The sequence below is a fragment of the Podarcis filfolensis genome, assembly GCF_964270895.1.
Source record: "Podarcis filfolensis genome assembly, chromosome: 11".
NCBI lineage: Eukaryota > Metazoa > Chordata > Lepidosauria > Squamata > Lacertidae > Podarcis > Podarcis filfolensis.
This window is the reverse complement of record NC_139613.1, coordinates 22,010,180-22,034,799: the sequence shown is the minus strand read 5'-3', so window position 1 is coordinate 22,034,799 and position 24,620 is coordinate 22,010,180. Positions and strand designations below refer to the sequence as shown.

General features: G+C 42.6%; 2 long non-coding RNA genes across 2 annotated transcripts in view; one reads left to right on the top strand and one right to left on the bottom strand.

Moving 5' to 3' along the window:
• Positions 1-632: 632 nt before the first annotated feature.
• Positions 633-3,746, bottom strand: LOC310744711. Its single transcript, XR_014539690.1, has 3 exons — positions 3,673-3,746; positions 1,909-1,970; positions 633-1,226 (listed from the first exon to the last, which is right to left on the bottom strand). It is a non-coding gene; the product is annotated as an uncharacterized lncRNA (long non-coding RNA).
• A 1,897-nt stretch (positions 3,747-5,643) lies between these two features.
• Positions 5,644-24,620, top strand: part of LOC310744740 — a 21,406-nt gene continuing 2,429 nt past the window's right edge. The window contains exon 1 of the long non-coding RNA XR_014539723.1: positions 5,644-5,712. This is a non-coding gene — a long non-coding RNA (uncharacterized lncRNA). The remainder of the gene's footprint in view (positions 5,713-24,620) is intronic.

Here is a 24,620-nt window from a genome sequence, read left to right as displayed (position 1 = left end):
CATATATCTTTGATGCATGTGAAAATAAAACATCAACTTATTCTATTATCTATTTTGTCAAAGGGCGAGATCACAAAAGGAGCTTGCATTTCACTAACCTGCCAGTGTTGGGAAATACTATGTAAAATAGATAGGCAAACTGTGTCATTAATAATGCTGTATTATCATGCCCATCTGTCTTTAGTTTTGGAACCAAAGTGCTGTGTTACAGCAGCTGCTTCCCATTTTTCTCTAATAATTACTGTGATTAGATGATTTAATGTGGTACTGCATTTAACATTCCTGGTAGTAACACTGACTCTGATATCTGCTTATAAATATATAATACTGAAGAGCAGAATAAGAAAGCATAGAACAGAGGATCTATAAACTCACATTAACGTAAGTCTGGTTATGATAAAGAGGTGCACTTTTCCTGAATATATATCTCCTCCCAATATGTAGTTTATCTTCAACTAAGATACTGGGTAGTCTTTATTGCAGAAAGCTGTAAAGCTTTCAAATTGCAGACTGGGGTGGTTCCAGATGGGCATTTGTTGTGGGATTGGTGCTGTTCATCAAAATGCCAGCCCAGGGAAAAACTGGTAAGTTAAAAAACAAACAAAAGCAAAGCCTGTTGCTAGTGAACCGTTTGAAATATCTCAAGTCAACGACATGTTTACAATATTATGCTCTTGTCTAGAAGCACCCCGTGTTGGCAAAAGCATCAAATTTAAGACAATTGTTTAATTAAGACAGTTGCTAAGGCTGGAGCACATGTCATGTTAATTCTTAATGACTGCAATAAGTCCATAAGTCAATTCAAGCAACATTTCCAAATGGCTCTGAGTTGAAAGGCAGGACTATAGAGAAGGGCCAACGTAGATAATACTGAGCCAATGATTTGACACTGAACACAACCAATTAACCACGTCTTCTGTTCCATTCCAGGCCAAGTATCAGTCAGGTTCCATTGTGCGAAATTTTCTTTTGGAGTACACTGGAAATCGCTGCTACTTCCAATTCAGAAAACAGATGTTACACATGACAAATGTAACGTTCTGAACTTTTGATATGAAAAATAAAGTTGCAGGATATGTGCAGACAGGACAACCATCCAGCCTGTTTTACCCAGTTCTGGCCAGAATAGCAAGAGTTGATTTCGCATGCCTCTGGAATGCTGCCAGACTGTTCAATGATATTCATGAATCATCTGTCTCACTAGCTGTCTGTTTCACTGTGCATAGCTGAAATTAATTAGATAAAAGATGAATGTTTTAAAAGAAATTAACTGATTGTATCACACCCTTAATATATCTAATCACTTCATTTCAAATATATTTTTATAGTATTTTCATACCACTCTTCTTGGAAAACTACTGGGGCTGCAGTGCCTTTATGCCATTTAGTGCTTAACAGCTCTAGGGTTCAGCTGGATCAGACACACACACCATTCTCTGTTTTCTATCCAGGCAACCAATAAGTATTATCAGAGTTCAAGCCAGGGCCAGTCCAATTCATTTTGGCACCTTAGGCAAACCACAAAATGGCACCTCCCTCCCTGCTAGGGAAGAAGGGGTGAGTGTAGATAATCAGAAACATCAGGAACAAATGGGGAATAAAAATCTACATTGGGTCTGCCACCCCTGTGGATCCTGCTGCCTGAGGCTGTCACCTCACCTTGCCTCTTGGGTGGGCTGGCCCCAAGTAAAGGACACATTCTAGCTAGGCAAACACACTCATGGAGATTATAAAGTAAGGCTATTGGGGGGGGTGACCTGGGGAGAGTCCCAAGGGACCACACTTAGCCCCTGGGCCCGAGGTCTCGCAATCCTGGGGGAAGTTTGCCCATAGCTACTCTGTTAAGAGCCTCACTCTCTCTCCCATGTTCATATCCTTATCTGTAAAATAGCAATAATATTCACTTACCTTGCAGGGCAGGTGCGGAATGATAGAGATAAGATCATAAGGCATTTCACACATCGGAAGTACTATAAAGAAATATACATAATGAAGTGTCACTGGGGATGGGCAACAACCAGGGGAGGAAATTACAGCCCCAGTGAAAAGTTTATTTACATTTTTTTCTGTTTAATCAAGTACAGATCTCATATTATGCATGCTCAGGACTCCTTTGGGAGCAGTTCCAGCTAAGGTTCATTGGAAAAGGGGGAGTGTATTGTAGCAAAAGATAATATAATCAGGCTTAGACTCACTGAAGGAGAACTGTAAAAGTTTGGAGAAATGGCAAGCCGTAAGTCAGGGCAGCTGGCTTCATAAAAAGCAGCAGCTATTCATCCACCCTTGCCCTAAGAAGCAACTGAGTTATTTCAGTATGACTCGTAAAATAAATACAAATGTACCAGACACACAGTATTATTCCTAATTTAAAAATGGCACAATGCATAAATAAAAAGTAGCTATTTCAGACTGGGCTTTCTCCTACCCCCACTTTCCTTCCCTTTAAAAAAAGAAAATCTCTTGTTGGTTTAACCATACGCTAGAATTATTGGACAGGAGAAATTGGAAAGAATGTTCTGGATCTATGTCTGATTAGTTAAAATAGAAGACTGGGTCACATAGACATACTCTTGGGATCCCAACAAGTTGCCGCCAAAAGCAGCTTTTTCCTGGGGTTCCAGCCCAAGCCAGGGCTGGGAAAACCAGCTTTCCAAATGAGTGGCAATGCTTTGTTGGCACAGTTGTTCCTCTGCTTGAAATAAAGAAAAATACTTATGCCATGTAGATAATCTCATGTAATTATGGTACCATTCACAGTATGAGTTACATTCTTTGACCCTTGTGCAAATTCTGTTGGAGGAATGTTAAATGTTGGCAATCAAACTCAGTGTTGCCATGTTCCAAAAACTTATTGGCAACTGCAGCAATTTTCTCTTCCTGCTATGCATATATGAGTGTAAGTTACATTTGAACTCCACAATAAACCATGGTTCATTATAATGGAAATAAACCTAGGTAAGCCTAGGTCTTTCATCCTCCGCACTCTTCCTACCTACAATGTGGTCACACAGACTTTGGAATCTTTCACTTCTGCTTTTGATTAACTGTACCCTGTTGCCTTGTCTGAACCTGACAAGCTGTGGTTAATCATAACTATGGTTTGTTTGAAACAAACCTACTTCAAGATTACACGAGTAAGGCTTGAATTCCTAGCTGCCTTGATGAATATTTGTGACCAAGAAATATCCATGCAGTTCATCCCTAGATCATTCTTAGGTTGACTCTGCTTAATTTGGCATTCTCGAGGATCAGTAGCTATAAACATTATCATGGGAACATTTTATTTACATTGCGTAAAAATGTGACCTCAGAATCACTGCAACCATCAGCCTTACTGATTTGAAATGGCATTTCCCTGACTACAGTTTTCATGATAACCACTTGTTCAAAGTGCAGCCAAATGACGATGTCAGCATTCAACTATGTCCAATGCAGTAATGGAAAACTAACAATATAGGGGCTATATCTGTACTTATGAGAATGAGTCAGCACAAGCATCACCTTAGCGAAGTGTTTCTCAAACAGTGGGGCAGGACCCACCAGTGGGCCTTGGGCCACTTTCAGTACCACAACCGTGCTGTCCCCTAGTCATACTATAGGATAGGCCAATGCCAACACCAGCAACTCCCGGCGTAGTTAGTTAAGGTGGCCTTTAGATCTATCATAAGCTACCTAGTTAAGAGCAACTGAAGTTGAAGGAGGAGGAGGACATTCAGAGCAGAGAGCAAGATGGGTGAACAGTTGGCCTGGAATTTACAGTTGTGATTAGAATTTACAGTTGTGGCGCCTGCCCTGTGGAACGCCCTCCCATCAGATGTCAAGGTAATAAACAACTATCTAACTTTTAGAAGACCTTTGAAGGCAGCCCTGTTTAGGGAAGTTTTTAATGTTTTATTTTATTTATTTTATTTTAAATATTTTGTTGGAAGCCGCCCAGAGTGGCTGGGAAAACCCAGCCAGATGGGTTGGGTAATAATAATAATAGTAATAATAATAATAATAATAGTAATAATAATAATAATTACTAAAGCATATGCCCTACATAATGGTTAAGACAGTCTTGACATCTGTTCCTTCCTCCTAATAAGGAAGGGAAAACTCCTAGCAAGCAGGAGAGGACTACACCCATCCTTAGTTCTCTCTAAAATATAATTTGTAACATAATGCACACAATAGTTATTATACTTAACAATGTACAGACAGACATTGTTGCTGTCTGCCTTTAATTAGGGAATTTGTTTCCCCCTGAAGACTCACCAAAGCTTGAGTTTGAACATCTTCTGGAAATGATGTAAGGCATCATTCAGTCTGGTTTTCACTTTCTAGAGATAGGGAGTGTGTGTTATTGTGATTTTTATGACTGACATATTGTTACCCGCTGAAATATTTGGCATGGGGTGGTATAACAGGTTGTAAATAAAATAAATGAATCATATAAAACATTAGTTCTCATATATCTATTTCAACTGACTGTTCTTTTAAAGCCAACATTTAAAATGTTCCTGGCTCCCATCCATTGTGGGCGGGTCCCTAGCAGAACTCTTCTGGGCTAAGCATATTCCAGAAAATTCTCGCAGATACTGTTTTGAGGCATGTGAGAATTTGTTTGTTGCTATCTGTTTATTCCTTGGTAATTGTTAAAGGGGCGTTTATCTCCTGTTCTCACCCATGTCCTTTCCTAAAATGAAAACAATCCACTTTCATTCTCCATCAATACAATTCTGTACATTTTGCACTAGTTAATATGTGAATGCTCAGCTGCAGCTTATTACACTTTTCCTTTTCCTTGGCACACAATTCTCTTTACAGTTCTTGTAGCTACAGCCGTCTCCAATTTTTCCTTCCATGCATATAATCTGAGGCTGGTTGCCATGGACCTGCATCTCAGGCCAAGCTTTGTTCTGGGAAGAAGCCACACCCTAAAATCTCTTCCTAAAACCGATTTTAGGACATTTACTTACCATTTGCTTCCCATGCTGATTGTTTCCCCCACTTATACAGTCATTAGGGCTGCAAGTTTTACTCATTTGAATCCTGTTTACTCAGCAGTAAATTAAATGCAGCTTATTCAAAAAGAAAAAGAAAAAGTATGCACAGGACTGCAGGATGTCAAGGACTGGCAGGGCTCTGACAAGTGTGTGACAGGTTAGGGGGCTGGAGGCTGACCCAGGAGAGGGGCCAGTGATTTATGGGTTTTAGTGCCACTTGAGAGGCAGGAGCCAGGGGGAAAGGGAAGGGTCTGAGCAATCAGAGACAAAGGTGGGGACACAGAATGTGTCAGAAGCAGACGAAAAGTCTATTCAGGCAAGGGGTGGGCTGGTCGAATCCCTGCCATACCCAGCCCACTGTCTCCTAGAACCAGGAGGGGCTTCATGCAGGAAAAGTCTCATTGGACCGGGGGGGGGGGGAGGGAGCCCAGGGCGTGTGGGGAGGCTGCACCCAACTGCCTCGCCAGGGACAAACCTGGAAAAGTAAACGCCAGCTACGTAGATTCTAGAAGCATGTGCGCATTTGTATCCTTAGGAGCTGCTGTAAGTGTGTACTTTCATCAATAAAGAACTAACTATCGGCCATTTGCCTTCCTTAGCTGGGTGTGCACAGGACAGAGCCTTTCTCAGCTAAACTTTTAAATGCAGATTTGGACCTGATACAACATAGTGGCTTTGAGGGTGTGGAATCTGTCAGACAACTAAGAACATAATAATTTTCCTGGTATGTATGTATATGTATGTATGCATGCCTGTATGTATATTTGTTTGTTTATTTCCCACCCATTATCACAAGGGCCCAAGGCAGGTTACAACAATTTTAAAATCCAATATAAAAATAGTTAAAACAATCAAGACAATAAGGTGGGTTCTAAAATATAGACTCAGGTGTCAAAGGCAGTTGATATAAAAGTGCATCTTCAGCATATAATGAAAGCTACTCAATGAAGGGGCCTGTTGTAAGTTCTACAGATCTGTCATGGAGAGGTTGGTGAGATGATAAGGAGGAATGGAAAGAGTTTGAAGAACTGGAAGAGACTGGCCCAGGGAGAGAACCTGGGACTCCAAGAGAAGTCTGACCTCAGACCCTGCAAGGATCCCAGAAAACCAGAACATTCCTTTTCTCCCATGAGAGCGCAGCAGCCATTTTGGGTGCTGTGCTCTTGAGCAATTTTATGCAGAGAACTTGCCCTGGAATAAGCACATTTGGGGGGCTATGGTCTCAAATGGTACCCAAAAACATGAGTTTTCAGGCACCATGAGACCACAGCCCCCCTCAAGTGCTTTATTTAGGACTGCATGCAGTTTTGGGAACCGGGAGAGCACGGCCCCGAAAAAGCATGTATTTTGGCCTCCGTGATCTCATACGTGTCACGTGACTTATGCAGGAACACAGACGGGAAGACGTGCATCCTGGTTTGGGGACTCAACATGTTGGAGGATATGTGACTTGGGGAGAGTCACAGAGGATTGGGAGATAGAGTTCAGGAAGTGCCTACTGGCTTGCCAGAGGACAGACCCACTTGTATGATATTGAACAACTGGGGAAGTGGCTCTGGCACCTTTCCCTGTCAATGAAGAGCCTCCCTCTTCATGGAGGCACCTGGGGATAGGTCTGGCTATGAGCTGGCCAAGTCATCTCTGCTTCCATCTGAAAGGATATAGAGATGACAGTGCCTGTGTGAGTAGACCATGCATGCCCAACCACTATGGAGGAGTTCCCATTTGCTTGACTAGTCTTGAGGCTCATGAGTCAATCATGCCAAAAAGCTGTGCTTGCTCCAGTATTCGAAGGGAGAGTGCAGGGGGCCTGTCAAGTATTGAATCAACATCTTAGCTAAGCCTAGCCATATTTTACCTGTTTGTACACAAGCTGGGATGCTTACCGACTTCATCAATAAAACTTTGAAATCCTCCAGTTGTGGTAATGATTCAAATTCTGAGTCCAAGTGGGTGTGCCAGGACAGTGCCAGGTGCCCCCCTGTAGAGAAGGAATGCTGCTACAGATAATTCCCTTTCCCTTCAAATGAATGCGGACAATGGAACTACCAAGGAGGCCCCCCCCCCGCCAATCTAAACACACAAGTGTCTGAAGGGAATGAGACTTTTTTCAGATAATTAGGGCCCAAGTCATATGCAAAAACCATGAATTGGGCCCCCAAACAAACAGGCAACCAATGCAGCTGTTTCAAAACAGGATTTTGTGAGTTCTAAATGGAACCCCTGCCAGTAATTTGGCTGCTGCATTCTGGCAAAATCTTCGTGAGTCATTACACATCCTTTTTCAGACTGACTGAGTGCAGAAATAGGATATAGATGTTCCTCAAAAATCCAGATGGCATAGCTGCGAGCAATACAGACAGTGTCTTTCAAGTGGTCAATAGGTGACAGATGTCAGACAATATTATAGATTTCTCAAGGGAACATCTTTTTTCTTTTTCCTTTTAAAATGATGCCAGGAATAATACCCTTCCCTTGCTGGAAAATGGTGATGGCACAAGATAGAAACATTTATACTAAAAAGGTATGGGAATCCAGATATTTATAGGGAGAGGATATAAGGAAGCAGACTTTCTCTCCCAGCACCCTGACTTTTGAAATTCAGTGTGAACAAAGCTTATATTTTAATTTTTCCACTACTTTATTGATCAGTCTTTTAGGAAAACTTCTATTATTTTATTGATCAGTCTTTTAGGAAAACTTCTCAGGACTATTGGCATGATACCTATAGGTGCACATGAAATCACAAAAAACCCCAAAACCTTTTAGGATTGATAGGTGTATGCATTCTACTCCTTTTCTATAATGTAATCTGTCTCTTCCTGCTGTACTGTGAATATGCTGTGGATATGCTGATGACATTAAGCCAGTGTGGTGTAGTGGTTAGGAGCTGCAGACTCATAATCTGGTGAACTGGGTTTGATTCCCTGCTCCTCCACATGCAGCTGCTGGGTGACCTTGAGCTAGTCACACTTCTCTCAAGTCTCTCAGCCCCACCCACCCACCTCACAGGCTGTCTGTTGTGTGGGAGGAAGGGAAAGGAGATTGTTAGTTGCTTTGAGACTCCTTAGGGTAGTGATAAAGTGGGATATCAAATCTTCTTCTTCTCTGGAGAGAGGGTCAGTGGATGCTGGGGGGGGGGTAAGGGGGACTGAGGTTTTTGAGTTCTCTGAATACTGTATGGTGATAGTCCATATATTTTTTTGTTTTCTGAATCTCTCTCTCTCTCTCTCTCTCTCTATATATGTGTGTGTGTGTGTGTGTGTGTGTGTGTGTGTGTGTGGAGAAGCAAAACACTATCAACAGCTCTTCTCCCAACTCTCCCAAATCCCTCATGCCCATGCCAGCCAACCTCCAAACTCTTTTTTTAAACCAAAAATTTCAAATAATTAAAAAATAGGTTAGGGAGATAGTGAAAGCAGAAGTTATTTTGCGGGGTATAGTACGTGCACAGAAGATTCCTGTTTGACACCTGTCACGTCCAAATAATCTGACTCAGTATAAGACAACTTCCTATAGTCCTATGTGCCTAAGTAGGGTCAGTTGACACTAGTAAAAGGTGCTCTGAGGCCACCTGGAGCTCAGTCACCAATGCTGGGCCTAGAAGCACCCCTACATTTCAAGCCTACTCCTTTAACGGGGAATAAAACAACTTTCAAAGCAAGTCGAACACCACCTAACTGGGCAGAGAAACCACTTATAAATTGTACTTCTGTCTATGATTGGCCCTCATCCAGTCCATGACCATTAGTTTCACTAAATACTTCCTTCATAGTTCCCCTACCACAGAGTGTTGCCTCTTTGGCCACCAGCTACATACAGTAGCTACTCATTTTGGTTTAGATGTGGTAAGTCGGGAAATGTTGTCATGCTTCCCTTAAAAACCCTTTTCTTATAGGCCTGCATTTGTCAAACGTATAAAATAGCAAATCTGCCATGGTCTAATTATAGTAGCTTGTAGCATTTGCCAATGGTTTGCTCAGTCTTCCCCATTCGGTAAGCTAGGAAATAACTCTTGTAACCATGGGTTTCTTCCCAATGGAAAACATTGCTTTTCTTCTGGAAACTATTATTGCTGTGAGCAGAGTGCCAGTAAGATTCCATGGCTTTTATCCTAAAGTCCGGGGCTTAATTTGAGTGAGGGCTCACCAAGGTTCATTCTCAGGCTCCCTTTGAAATGCTGAGTCCCAGGCGTCAATATAAAAGTATCTGCTTTGAGCTTCCGTTTATGCAGTGGTGCCACCAGGGAAGAAGCCCAGAGCCCCACTTGGTGAAATGAGTCAGAGGTCTTCAAGCAGGGCTGGCTTATCACACTATGAAAGAATACACACACTACCATCTAAAGTAGGAGAGAGGCAACACCAGGCCAGAACATCACATTTTGCTGGTGAATATAAAGAAGGTGCCCCTGTACAGTCAAATGTATACAGTTCAACACTTTCTCCCAAAACATAGTGAGAATAGGACACCGTAAGAATATATGTTTCAAATAGGCATTATCCTTTATTACATCTTCAACGACAAGCTGCGTTAGACAGTCCTTTTATATACAAACGCAATGGAGTCCAATAGATTCTAAATATTATTTCAAATGTGATTCGTGGTCTTGTGATAAGTTGCCTAGGTAGAGTCCTTTGGGTCAAACAGAAGGGCCTGGGGGCACATTTGGTCCCTGGGCTTGAGATTTCTCACTCCTGCTATTTATTGACAGTGTCCACAAATCTATCAATAGTTGTTAGCCATAATAGTAAAATAGGACCTTCCTGTTCAGAGGCAGCAAACCCCTGCACACAATTCAGGTCCCAGCAAATCAGAAGGGTTTTTGTCTTCCTACCCTAGTTTTTGGACCCAGAAATATCTGGCTGGCTAATGTTGGAAATAATGTTGAAGGAAGTAGCTGAATCCTTGATCCAATCTTGTGGGGCTCGTCTTATGTCCCCGTATACTCAGAGTAAAACCAAGCATGCAACACTTTCAGAGGTTTCGTCGCAAGAAATTCAGCAGCTTCAAAGGCTTCAGATTATAAAGTTCCGCAATCACCCTAAAGCTTCAGGGCTAATGTCTGGGAGGATCTCTTAATTCCTTGCTATGTATGTAATTCTCCCTTTTATCTAGTATACAATTACGGGTCTTCCTGCGGAAAAAGAGAATCATCCACTCTTCAGCACAACCCTACTGTGGAGCTGTGGAGTTACAGCACCAATGAGATTAAATGCCAGAAGAGGACGAAAACGTTCTCAAAGCATTTCTACAAATGCATGCAGGCAAAATTAATTAAGGGTTTAACTTTTATTGTATTATTCCACGCTCCCCTTCATTCCAACACTTTTGACTTATACTAGCCTTTGGCTTGTGGAGAACCATGTGGAAATGGTGGAAAGAGGAATACATTTGGCAAGCCTCAAAAATAACCATGGCTTCTAGGAGCTTCCTCCCTGAGCCAAGGGAGGTCAACAAAGGATCAATGTCAGCTTCAAAGTGGAGCTGATTTTCACCAGGACAAAGGGAAAGGCCTTTTCCATTTTATTGAAATAGTTTATTTTTTAATTAAGTGACATAGGACTTGCCGATCAGAAGGTTGGCGGTTCGAATCTCCGCGACGGGGTGAGCTCCCGTTGCTCGGTCCCTGCTCCTGCCAACCTAGCAGTTTGAAAGCACATCAAAGTGCAAGTAGATAAATCCGGCGGGAAGGTAAACAGCGTTTCCGTGCACTGCTCTGGTTCGCCAGAAGCGGCTTAGTCATGCTGGCCACATGACCCAGAAGCTGTACGCCGGCTCCCTCTGCCAATAAAGCGAGATGAGCGCCGCAACCCCAGAGTCGGTCACGACTGTACCTAATGGTCAGGGGTCCCTTTACCTTTACCTTTTGAAATCTTGCTAAAAAATTTTTTAAAGTGTCATAGAAAGACCCATTCCTACTTTTTGCGTGAACTTTGCAAGACAGCCACTGCAGATTTTAGGTGTTGGGGATATTTTAATAAGAGGGGATTCTGAAAGATCCAAATCCCAACTTATGGATACTTACAAAATTAAAAACGCTGGTGTGTTTTTAGAGCATCTGTGGCAGTTGGAGACTTTAACAATATTTTGATTACAAGAAGCACTTAGAGATTCAGTGGGCACAGAATGTCATCCCTGAACGTTAGAAGGAGAAGCCCAACAAACGTTTGTCACCAATGCAGCTGAAAGAGCTATTTGCATCTCAGTGGCACCATAATAATTACCTTGCCAATTTGTTTAATGCTTAGAACTGGGTGTACCTCACAATCTTGATTAAAGCTGAGTGCAGATAATGGATTAATCAGCATAAGGGAGCTTAATGGAAATGGCCTCGGGAGAGCACCAGGCACTGTGTGTCTTTTCATGCACAGTGGCCTAACACTGCCCTGTCTGTGTCTCACCATGCGTCATGCATATCTATGTCACACGCAGCAATGTCACATCCCCCCTTGCTCACACCCACGCAGACAGGTGCATTGTTATGGGGCACAGGCAGGTTAAATACTTTCCCCCCAGGGTCACATTATGCATGAATGCCACCCTGAATCATAATCACAGCCACAAACTCCACTCTTGTTCTGTTAATTACCAGCTGGGTTTTCTTTCCTGTCTTGCCTAAATATTACAGCACAGTGTTGTTGCCAGTGTTAGTCCACCTCAGAGAACACCCATTGAAAGTAATGGGCATATCAGGCACACTCATTTAATTTATTAACTTATGAAAATATATGCATATGCCACTGAATCATAAAAATATATCAAAGCAGTTTACAACATTCAAAAGATTAAAAAACCTATACAATAAAAGTGGAAAAATTTAAAAACAGTTGAAAAGCAATTCTTTTTTAATAGGTTTAAGTCTGAGTAAAAACTGAATTACAACTCACTGTTTTGCTTTTAAAAGGGCAAAATGTCTGAAATGGATTGGCTCAGTTCATTCAATGTTCCAGTTAATATGAATCTTAACCTTTCACATACCATGAAAATAAGGGTTTCTAGAACTCTGTGTCAATATTTTATGTTTACATGGGCAGCAGCACCAGGGGAGTCTGGTGCATTAGGTTGCAGTGGGCACTGCCCTACCAACCTCAGTCTGCCCTTAGCCAGCTCCCACATGCCTGCTGTCTTTCTTACTACCAGCCAGGGGTTGTCTCTGCCTGACATTGCCTTTAATTCTGTCTACTGTTGGTCTCCCTGCCTTCTGTCTTATCAGTCCCAATGGGTACCTGCCACCGTTGAGCAGCTCCTGTGACAGGTTTTTCTCTTCCCAGCTGTATCATTTAGGGTTGCATCCAATGCTTGTCCTACTCAGCACAGACCCATTGAAATTAATCACTATGACTGACTTCTTTCCATTAATTTCAATGGGCCTACTCTGAGTAAAACTTAGGACACATTCCCACCATACGTTTAAATCACCGTGATGCCACTTTCAATAGTCATGGCTCCCCTAACAACTCGCAGCACCCTTCACAAACTACAGCCCCCCTAATTCTTGGGGGGGGCTATAGTTTCTTAAGGGTGCTGAGAGTTGGTAAAGTTAAAGGTAAAGGGACCCCTGACCATTAGGTCCAGTCGTGACCGACTCTGGGGTTGCAGCGCTCATCTCGCTTTATTGGCCGAGGGAGCCGGCGTACAGCTTCCGGGTCATGTGGCCAGCATGACTAAGCCGCTTCTGGCGAACCAGAGCAGCACATGGAAATGCCGTTTACCTTCCTGCTGGAGCGGTACCTATTTATCTACTTGCACTTTGACGTACTTTCGAACTGCTAGGTTGGCAGGAGCAGGGATCAAGCAATGGGAGCTTACCCCGTCGCGGGGATTCGAACCACCAACCTTCTGATCAGCAAGTCCTAGGCTCTGTGGTTTAACCCACAGCGCCACCTGCGTCCCTCTAAGAGTTGTTAGGGGGGCCCTATTGCCCTCAAGGAGCTACAATTCCCAGAGTTTCCTGTGAAGAAAGATGGACTTAAACCATATTAGAAAGTTCTTCCTAATGTTTAGTTGGATTTTCCTGTTTAGTAAGTTGAGTCTATTGGTTTGGGTCCTACCATCTGCTTGCTCCACCTTCCATGTGACAGCCCTTCAGATATTTGAAGACAGTCTTCCCCCAACCATTCCTAATAAGGCTTGATTTTCGGACCCTTTGCCAATCTGGTTGCTCTCCTTTGCACACATTCCAGCTTGTGGCCCTCCACTGAGCATGTGGCCCTGGCAAATGCCCACCTTGCCAACCTCAATGGCCAACCTTTTGTTCTCAAAACTCTTATTTTACAGAGCATCGCTTAAGGCAATTAAGAAACAGGAAAAACTTAAGTAGCTCAGATAACAACCTTGCCTCAGTGCCAATTTAAAGTAGGCTTATTTTTGTTTGTTTGTTTGTTTGTTTGTTAATGGGCAGAGAGTGAAAAGTATACTAGAAAAAAAATCAAGAGGAGAATGCAGAGAAAAACAGGAAGATTTAGTTCACATTTTTTTGCTAAACATTGCACAAAAAAGCAACTGTGGAAGGAAATGGATTTCTTCTCTCTGTGTTATCTGTTTATATATGAAACAGTGTGAACATTTGTGACCTAGTGTCAGGGGAGGAAATGTCCATGATATACGCTCTTAAGTTATTTTTGATTCTGCCAGTTCTAAAACCATAACAAACAGAACAAGGAGGAAAAATAAATCCAGGCAAAAGAAAATTCAGAGAAACCCATCATCCTTCCATTTCACACAGAACCGCAGGACTCAATCTGCAGTTTGGCTAAAGGCAGGCACTGGGTGAATAATGAACATGTTAACAAGGAATGAATCATTCATTTGATGAAAAAATGTCTATATTGATTGGATAAATTATTCACAATGAATAATTCACCCATTACCTTAGTTGAAGCCCAGGGCCATTGCAGCAGAAGACTGTTTCAGAAAACCCATTTCTCAAGTCAATGTAAACGAAATAACCTTTTCATCTAATTATTATGCATCTAATACAACAGCTATTGGCTGCCTGGTACATCCCTGATGTTTTGGACTACAACTCCCATTAGCCCAACCAGCATGATCATGGCTGCGGCTGGAGTAAACCAAGGCTCTGCCCTACTGGCTGGTGAAAATGGGCCAGCCAAAGTAAGAAATCAGATTTTGCAGAAACATTGAGGGGTTGTTGTTGTGTTTTTTTTTTTTTTTGTGGGGGGGGGGGTTGTTGTCTAATGTTCCTCTAAGAAACCTGGCCAGATCCTAATCAAAATCTCAAGAACAAATTCTGCATATTTCACAGGCCACAAGCTACTTTCAAATCCTACCTGCACAGCAGCAGTAGCATCACTGAAAGACTACTTTACCAGGGAAGAGTCAAACAATTGGTTAAATAACATAAGAACAACTTCCTGGATCAAGCAAATGGCCCATCTAGTCCAGCATTCTGTTGTCACAGTGGCCGCTCAGGTGACTATATGGGAAGCCTGCAAGCAGGACCTGCTATCAGGCTTTGGGGAAGTGGCTTCCTCTTTCCCTTTGGCCATGGATAAGCAGAACAAAGCAAAAATAGTCTCTTACCATTTAAAGAGATTTTAATGATCACAGCAAAAGAACAAAGAGTCCATTCTTGGAGTAAAGATGCTCCCAATTAAGGTTGACACCCACTTCACCCAAGTCACCTTCATCACTTCCTTGTCTTGCAACCTGATCTTGCAACCACTGTGCCTTCTGTGCAGCTACCTTATCTAATCTCCTTGACCTTGGACTGAGCAGCTGGACACTTTCCAGCTAACCAGAGTCTGTTAACTCTATCTCTCCCGGTTCTTCTTCTCCTAGCTGTTTACCACCCAGTTCTTCCCAACTTTTGTCTTCTGAACTATGTCCCTCTGCGAACCAGTGTTCCAAATCTATACTGTCCCACTGTTTCTGGGAATATTCAGGATCCTGATCAGGAGCAGGGGGAGGGGGAGGTTCCCACCATTCCTCATCTGTGCAGCCCTCCTCAGCACAGTCCCTGATATCTGAGCACAACAGCACTGTCCCTCCCTGTGGTTCCCAGGAACTGGTATTCAGAAGCATTACTGCCCCCAACCATGGAGGAAGAGCATTGTTGTCATGGCCAGTAGCCATTGACAGCTTTATTCTCATTGATTTGTCCAATCCTCCTTTAAAGCCTTTCAAGTTGGTGGCCATCACTGCCTCCTGTAGGAGCCAGCTCATTATCTTATGATAATGGAATCATATATGTAAACATTCCAAATATCTGGTTTATTTTTACGTTTAACCTTTACATGCATAAGAGTTCCCAACTTACAGCATGGCTAACACCCTCGAGTCATTACAGGTTGTGATCTGAAAAGCTTCCATGGATCTATTTTAGAAATATTTAATGCAGCACTGGGAGACAAGTTGCAATTCCGCACAGCCGAAGGGGTTTTTTTGTCACAGAGATCAATCTCAGTAGATGGGGACTAAGCAGGAGACACTGAAAGAACCAACCCTAAAAGCTGCAGGGTGTCTCCCGAGATCAATGCCCAGGCCTCTAAGTGCTGTCTATGATACTTTCAGCAGATGGTAGAAACAGGTCAGCATGTTGAGAGGAAGAAAGGGTGGGGAAATAAGATCAATAATACGCATTCGACTGCTAAATGCAAGAAATGCCATCCAATGTAGAGTTTGCGATTTTCTACCCTCGGAAAGAATTTCAATCTCATCCCTTCATTCATCTCAGAGGCTCTGATGGTTCTGTGTGGCCGCAACTCCAGTTTCCTGTTTATGCAGTGCGACTCGTTTCAATGAATCAGCATTTCATCCACTGCTTATTAGACTCAAGAGAATCACACAGCATGTGGCTTCTTTGGACATAATGTTTTTCACTAGCTGCTGGATGTGACCTGTTTCCCCCCTCCCCTCCTTAGGGGTTCATTCTGATCCTATGTTTGCTGCAGTTCTTAAGAGAGGCTTACTGTCTTATATATCTGCATGGGATGCTTTGTCAGGAGCTCATGTTGCATAAAAGCCCCATCTCCTTGCTTGGCAGAAGTGTAGCATGGGGCCCCCAAATGGAATACCAATTACCACACTGGCATCGCTCTCCTAACCCTACTTTAAGATAGCTTTCAAAGTGGCTCACTCATAAATCTCTTATCTGGCTGCAATCTCTGACTTCACCCAAAGGCTATCCACACAACATTTTATAGATTAGCTGATCTCATGGCTAGATCACCTGAGACCCTTCTTAGTGATCTAACCATCTGCCTGAGTCACATGATAGTTTTGTAAGTCATCCTTGTATGACCGCATCATGCAGTGTTCGCTTTCCCCACACTTGTTTTAGATAGAGGGAAAGAAAAGATAAAATTATTGTGCTATGAGTAACTGGGAGAGAAGTTAAGAAAGTATAGTACTACTCAGACTACCCTGGAGAGGGGAATTGTTTAATTTGCTATTAAAAATATACAATCCCTCATCTCTTCCGACCAGTGGCGTAGCGTGGGTTGTCAGCACCCGGGGCAAGGCAAGTAATTTGCGCCCCCTAACCCGTGGATTTGCGCCCCCTAACCCGTGGATTTGCGTCCTCTAACCCTAACCCCCAGATGTTGCGCCCGGTGCGGCCGGCCCCCCCTGCACCCCCCATGCTACGCCACTGCTTCCGACCAAAGGCTTTTAAATGCATAGTGCTGTATTATGTCCATAACTCAGGCAGAAATCCTATGTACACTTAACTGTGAGTAAGCCCCATTGAACACAATGCAACTAGTGAGTAAACATGAAAGAATCACACTGTCATTCTTTGACCCTGTTGTGTCAAGCTGTTGCCTGTAATCTTGCCAGGTCCTGTAATACAAGATAGTTGTGGTGAAACAGAAAACAAAACAAGTGGATGCTGTAATGTAGTCACCAATTCTGAAGTACATCCCGTTTTGATTGTCACAGCCATGCCGCCTCACAACCACACGCCTTCTGAGGTTATACAACGTTCTAAGATTGTACAATATAATAAACTTATAATTATACAGCAATAGTAATTAAGGATGCATTGCAGTAATCAATGTACATCCCTATGTGTTGCCTTTCAGCTAGATTTACTATGGGCAAATGATTTGGAGTGCTCCAATATCTTATTTTGGAATGACTTAACTTCTGCTTCCCCCTGAAGTTTCATTGAATGTGACAGAACTTGCACACCATTCTCCTGAAAGTGAAACACCTTCAGGTATCTAAAGGGCTGTCACATGGAATTCTCCTGTTCTGGAGGGCAGGACCTAAACCACTGGTTTCAAGTTACAAGAAAGGAGGTTCCAACTAAACATTGGGAAGAACTCTTTGACAGTAAGAGCTGTTCAACAATGGAACGGACTTCCTTGGGAGGTGGTAGAGTCTCCTTCCTTGGAGGTTGATAAGCAGAGGTTGGATGGCCATCTGTCATGGATGCTTTAGCTGAGATTTCTCAATTGCAGGGGCCTGGACTAAATGACCCTCAGGTTCCCTTCCAACACTACACTTCTATTATTCTATCTTTGAAATCAGTTTCATCTATGTATTAGCCAGGGCACTGTATAGGGGGTAACTTAATATGGTGGGTGGCCACCATGGATGGGAGCTGAGCTTGACTCCTCTTCAAAAGCAGCACTGACACCTACCACTAAAAAGTCTGGTGAATGACCATGCAGACTTGTCTGCCCTGTAAGGGGTCCTTCTAATCCCCTGGAGCTCTTGGCTAATACCTAATCTGGCACCAGGCCTGCTCTCAGCACAAAATATTGGGCCCATTCACATGGTTGACGAAAGACTGCAGTTTGAGATGTAGCAGTCTTGACATTTGTGGAATCAGTCTGTGCTTGGAAAGTCTAGCAACCAAAGGAAAGTAGTTGCCTTGCTTCCAACACATTAGGGACATTCTTCAGCTGGAAAGGCAGCAGTGACGCAGCTGTGAAGCTCATCTATTGTTTCCCTGTAAAAAAAGAAAAGAAAGAAGTAGTGAATACTTCTGTTCTGAACCAGCAATTCCTCATCAAGAAGAAAAGGGCAGTCAAAGTTAGTTACAGTTTTAATATTGTTTTGATATTAGTTATACTTTCTACTGTGATCTGCATATGCAAAAGCATTGGCAAAATTACTGGTAGGTAGACCTGGGACTTGGAATGCCTCAGGCAGGGCTGGCTTCTGTTAAACTAACCAAACTTTTCATTTAGCAAATTCCCCACTGAGTTCAGTGGGACTTACTCCCAGATAATAATAGTACTGTATCCTTAAAGCACAATCCTGGCTACTTCTACTGAAAAGTAACTCCAATTGTTTGCTAAGTATTGCAGCCTGAGGCTGCAGTTCTAACCCAATTCCCCAGGAGTAAACCACAGTGAATTCAGTGGGATTTACTTCCAAATAGACATGGTTAGGATTGTGGCCTAAGTAAATCATAAATCTTGACCCATGGGATTGTCTCCCAAACCTAGAATATTTGTTAGGTTCTTTATTTATGTAAAACACTGAAGAAACCGACAACACTTTCTTTTGAAAAGAGAAAAGAAAAAACCAGGATGCAATCTATCGCTTAAATTATGTCATCATAAAAAACCCCCACAGTGTTAACAGGAATGTACGAAGGCAAAGATAAAGGTTTAGTGATTTAAAAGATTAATCTAGTTCTTCTAAGTATTGCAATTTTTCCTTCCTGATTCTATAATCCTACATGGAATAGATCCTCTTTTTACATTCTTTTTGATATCACAAAGAACTCATTGTAGTGCAATATTTATATTCTCCCGAGAAGCTGAAAGCAAATCCTATTGTCTTTTAATGTTATCTCCAAGTGCAACAGAACTGTAATGAATTAATGTGCAGGAAAGGCTGGAAAGTGGTTATTGATTGGTAGTCATCAGGCACAGACTGTCCTGTAGTTTTATTACTTAGCATGAGTAGAGAACCTCTTTTCTGTCTCTCTGATATGGCAAATATTTGTACCTCATTTCCATGAGAGAACAGGGCGCATGGGATTTCATACCTGGAAATGATGCTGTACTTAAAAGTCTTTTCAAAGCATGTTTCCTAAAGGAAGTAAGTTTTGTGTCTGTAGTATAACCATGGTGGTCACACTTTATTTATTGTTAGAACCCTAAAGTCCATTAATTGGAGCCAGGTGTAAATTAAGGGTTGTGTGCAGACAAATACAGAATTAAGGAATCTGCATCTCTGAGCATTGTTTTTACTTTAGAACTGAATGTGCACCATGTTTCATTTCAGCAACATTCCTTAGGTCAGGGCCTTCTTTGTTTGTTTGTTTGTTTTTGCTGTTATAATCAGTGGTGTAGCTGAGGTTGGATATAGGTAGCCCTATCATTAGGCAGAATGTGCCAGCTGCCTCAGGCATCAGATGCTAGGGGGTGGGGAAGTGTTGAAAGGCAGAGCTGTGTATGCTAGCTTGATTTCTCAGATATGGTGCAGGATGATGCCCCATCACCTGCCTTGAACTATGATTCCACTGCCAGGCCAATAGGCTTCTGAAGGGTGAGGCCATCATATTTTCTTTTTCCTTAGGTGGTACAATGATTTGGAGTAGCCTTAGGGCTGAGGTATAGAACCCCCAAGCCCAGAGCCCCATCAGCTGGCTGTCCAGAGAGCAACAGATGATGGGGCAGTGACAAACAGATCCAGTGCCAGCATTTGAGGGCATGGGCCTTCAATGCTGATATTGGTCACTGCAGCATTCTTTCTTACTTACTGAAAACAAAACAAAACAAAACAAAACACCTTCAGTGGCATGCACATAGTTCCATGTGGTGATCCTACGATCTTTTTACTTTAAACATATATTATCCTCCCTACCACAAAATGGTGCCCAGGCAGTGAAACTAACTGGCAGCTGGTGCAATTCTTGCAGTACTGGGGTAACATGATGGTGATATTTGGTTCTAGTGAGCAGTCACCTGGGAGTCAGAAACCATTGCCAATCTACTGCAAGTCACCCCCAGATCTACCTTCTGTCTGCCTTGGGATATGGTTACAGATGGAACAAATATCAAATGCATGCAAGCATGTACAGCTTTTCAAGCACCCAACCCACTATATTTACTTATATCACCCCATAGCTGGCATCACTGTGGCTTCCATAGAGATTTGTAAGGAGCAGTTTTATACGAATGTCTGACTTTTCCCATCTGCATTTGAATATAGGATATCAAAAACCGATACAGATTGATGGAAGCTGTGAAATGTTTAGTGCTTAAAAAACCCCCTGCATATTCCTACATTAGTGGAGGTCAGCCCAGTAAAAAGCTGGGTCCTTGCCTACTTTAAATTACATCCTGTTTTTATTTTGTGGGGAAACCCCAAAGTGTATTTGGGGGATATTTTTATGGCGTTGCTGAGATTTTAACGCACACTGAGGCCCACCAGAAGCTGGGTACAAATGACTACATTAGATATTACATAGTAAATATGAGATTCCCAACAGCAGTGTTGCAGGTAGGTGGTGTTTCTTGTAGGGGATTGTCGCTCAGTTCTATTGAGATCAATATATACCTGTACAGTCCCAACCCCATTTACTTGGGAGTATGCCCTGCTGAAATCAACAGCAAGCACTTCTGAGCAGATGTGGTTTGGACTGCACTGTAACATACAAGGTGTGACTGGAAAGTCTGATGAATAGTCACAGAAATCGGAATATTTGAACATACATACCTTACAGGCCTTCAAAGTAGCCCCCCTCTGATACAATGCACTGTTGACAACGTTCGTAGAACTGTTGGAAACTTCGGGAAAAGTCCTCTTCTCGTACTGCTTTCAGTTCCCTCGTCACAGCAGCTTGGATGTGTAATTTCAGTTTTGGAAAAAGAAAGAAATCCGGTGAGGCCAGATCGGGAGAATAAGGAGGGTGGGACAACTCAGTAACCTCAGTAACGATTTCATGCAGAATATGCCATTCTTCCGCCATCATTCGGATGTACAAATGCTGACCCCGCATCAATATCTCACAAACTCTGTTGACATTTGCTGCCGTTCTGCTCATCGACGGTCCGCCAGACCGAGTCATCTTTGATGGTTTGCCGCCCTTCATGGAAATGCTTAAACCACTCATACACTGTCTTTCGAGTTACAGCTTCATCTCTGTACACAGTTGTGAGCATTTCGTGTGTCTTCGATGCCGATTGCATGTTCAAATATTTCTCGCTGTCCGATTTTTGTGACTATTCACCGAACTTTCTGGTCACACCTTGTATTTAAGTCCCATTGATTTAAATGAGCTTTAGCCCCCCCCCCCCCAGCTTTTATGGGATTGCCCACCATTGGCATTAAAGTGTTCTTGAGTTTTACTGTGGCTCATATAATTTCTGAAGCATGAAATGCTGACCGTGAATCAGGATGAGAAATGGAATCATTACTTTGGCACAGCAGGACCCCCATAAAGACACCAGAAACATCTCTATTGTTTCATTACATAAACCTGAACTCCCATGCAAACCCCATTAAAATCTAGTCTATAAAAGCAACATAAACATGGGCACACTCAAAGTTTTGAAACCTTCCCATAAGGCTGTGCTGTACATACTAATGCAATACAAAACTATATGACTATTTACTTTGGCACAGGAATGAGGGCTCGGCTGATGTCTACATAGTGAATTCTCAGCAAGTTGGTGTTATTGCAAACACTTCCACAGCCTCGGCTGAAAAATGTGTGAGGCCTGGGATGATTGCTTTGTTAGAGCACATACACACTTGTCTAACCTCAATTAATTAACACATCAAAGTATTTAAACTGTGATTCTGGATCAACTTTATTTGTTGCACTGCAAAAGCCCCCAAATTTTCAGAGCAAACTGCTGCAATCCAATCAAAGTGTTCAGTTTTCTTTTTCACGTGGGAGGTTGAATTTGGAGAGGCGCCAACAGCAGGAATGCAGGAAACCAAACTTGTAAGAGTTGCTCTTTACTGCAAGGTTGGTGCTAACAAGGTTCCTGGTGTATGAGTAATCACAGGAGAACACAAAACCTCGTGTTCTCTTTAGTCATCAGAAAGTGTCAGCACAATTAAAAGATGTCTTAACAAAGGTCAGCTGTAAGAGGCTTTAAGCGAACCACTGTAAAGTCACGTGCCCTGCTAGTTACATGAATCAGGGAGTGTTCAGATGGTTCTTAGAAGTCTGCCCTGGAAGGTCTCCAGCTTGCCAGGCATTTTTGTATCTTTGCTCCATTTCCCCACAGGCTCCTACTTTCCACAACTGCCAAGTATAACTCTTTCCATTTAATATTAGCTGAACTATTTTTTTAGGTTTGGCTACTTCACCATTCCAAGAGATCAAGCTGGGTAACAATGCATTTAAAATAAAACAAGGAGTAGACAATATTGCTATGGCCCAATCAAAACTACAATGCGACTGCAACCTTCCACTTGGGAGAGCTCTCATGGTGGAAACTTCTGTTTAATGACAACAGTTCAAAATAATTAAGGTTGCAATCCTAAGCACATTAATTTGGGAGTAAGCTCCAGTAGGGTTTACTGTTGGACAAGCATACATAGGATTCAGCATTTCATTTTGTCCCACTAGTGCCATAAGGCTTGAATGGAAAACAGGATTTTTGTGTGCATTTTATTGCTACCAGACAGGCACACCAACTCCTTGGTGCCCTAGTCCCCTCAATATTTTAACTAGGGGGGGACAAGACACCCACAAAGTGCTGAGGTAGCATGAGCACATGTCCCAGTGATGGTATGTGGCCCCAGGCACCCACAGTCATAAGGGCAAGCTGTGGCTGCTGCTACCAGATACGGAGATGTCAAATTAAAGCACAAAGTGTGAAAAATTACAAAAACAAAAAAGACCAAAACAAACAGCAATTTTGCCACTGCCAAAAAACAACCAGAAACTCCCAAAAGACAAAATCTGGAGTGAGCAAATGCTGCTCATTAACTTCTAGTTCACTGGCCATTGCTGCTGTGATGTCACAGATGTCCGAAGATCAGAGTAACTTTGGCTTTAGTGCCAGCGTGGTGTAGTGGTTAAGAGCAGTGGCTCGTAATCTGGTGAACCAGGTTCGCTTCCCCGCTTCTCCACATGCAGCTGTTGGGTGACCTTGGGCTAGTCACACTTCTTTGAAGTCTCTCAGCCTCACTCACCTCATAGAATGTTTGTTGTGCGGGAGGAAGGGAAAGGAGATTATTAGCCACTTTGAGACTCCTTAAGGGGAGTGAAAGGTGGGCTATCAAATCCAAACTCTTCCTCCTCCTCTTCCTCTTCTTCTTCTTCTTCTTAGTGTATTGAAACAAACCATAAATGTGTTTTAAATGTGCCCATCCATTTGAAGGAGAATGTTCCAAGATAAGACAGGGCAAAATGTGAGAATGATAACTGGTTTGGGGAGTATTTTTCTTTGGTCTTGTGGATTTGTTATTTACTGAGGAAAGTTCTTTAATTCTGATGTGCAGGGAGTTCAGTTCCACTTGGTCACTATCTCCTGCCACCCCTGATTACATTAGAATAAAGATGTCTTCAGGGGTGTTCACATGTTACATCCAACAATCGTACAATCTGTGTACCTGTGTATACTGACATCTGAGCTGTGTACTTGTAGTTATTCACATGTAACATTTACCAAATGTACAGTTTGGGTACCTATGTACCCACCAGCTGATCTGTGAAAATCAACAAGCATATTCTCTTACACACAAACACTCATACATCTGTACAGATTGTACCTGTGTTCAGTGTAATGTGTGAACGAGTCTTCTGAAAGACTCAAGGGCTTGCTATAGCATTTTAGCAGGTCAGTCCACTAAAAAGATATAAACACAACTGTCTGGAATCCAGTCTGTTCCCTACCATAAGCTGTGGACACAGCACAACCATGCACTGAATTCAGCAAAGCAAATCGTAAAGGCACACTTCAGTGCACTTAAGAAGCCACATCTGTTCTTAGCACGGTACAGTGGTACCTCGGGTTAAGAACTTAATTTGTTCTGGAGGTCCGTTCTTAACCTGAAACTGTTCTTAACCTGAGGCACCACTTTAGCTAATGGGGCCTCCCGCTGCTGCTGCAGCACAATTTCTGTTCTCATCCTGAAACAAAGTTCTTAACCCGAGGTACTATTTCTGGGTTAGCGGAGTCTGTAACCTGAAGCGTCTGTAACCTGAGGTACCACTGTATCATTCAGTGTTTAGGGAGAGAAGCAGCTTAACATGAAGAGTTACCCATTTCCCATTAAAAGAAACAAGAAGTTCCGAGCAACAGTTAACTTGTGGTCACTGGCAATGGAAAACATTCCATTGAAAACAGTAACAAGTTGCGGAATGCAACCATATGAACAGTTATCCCTAAGCTAAGTTACATGTTCACTCCCCTTCCCTTGGGTTTTTAAAATCTGACTATCATCCTAAATTTGCTGGGAAGATCCAGTAACAACACTTACTAAAATGAAAGCCACAATGTTACTCAATGCCCCATATGCATACATAACTCATGGAACAATCTATTTGCTTGGCCTTTATCACAAGGAAAGTTCAAAGGAGAGTGGGGGAAAGCCCTGAGTTTTTATGCAGAGGGAATGCTGCTAAAGTCCCTTCAAACCTGTTCTTCAGGCCTCTTTCACTGTCTCTGCAGAGCTCATGGAAGGAATCTCTTTTCAGCTAAAAATAATGTGTTCCCACTTAAAGGACGGTGCAAACATGTC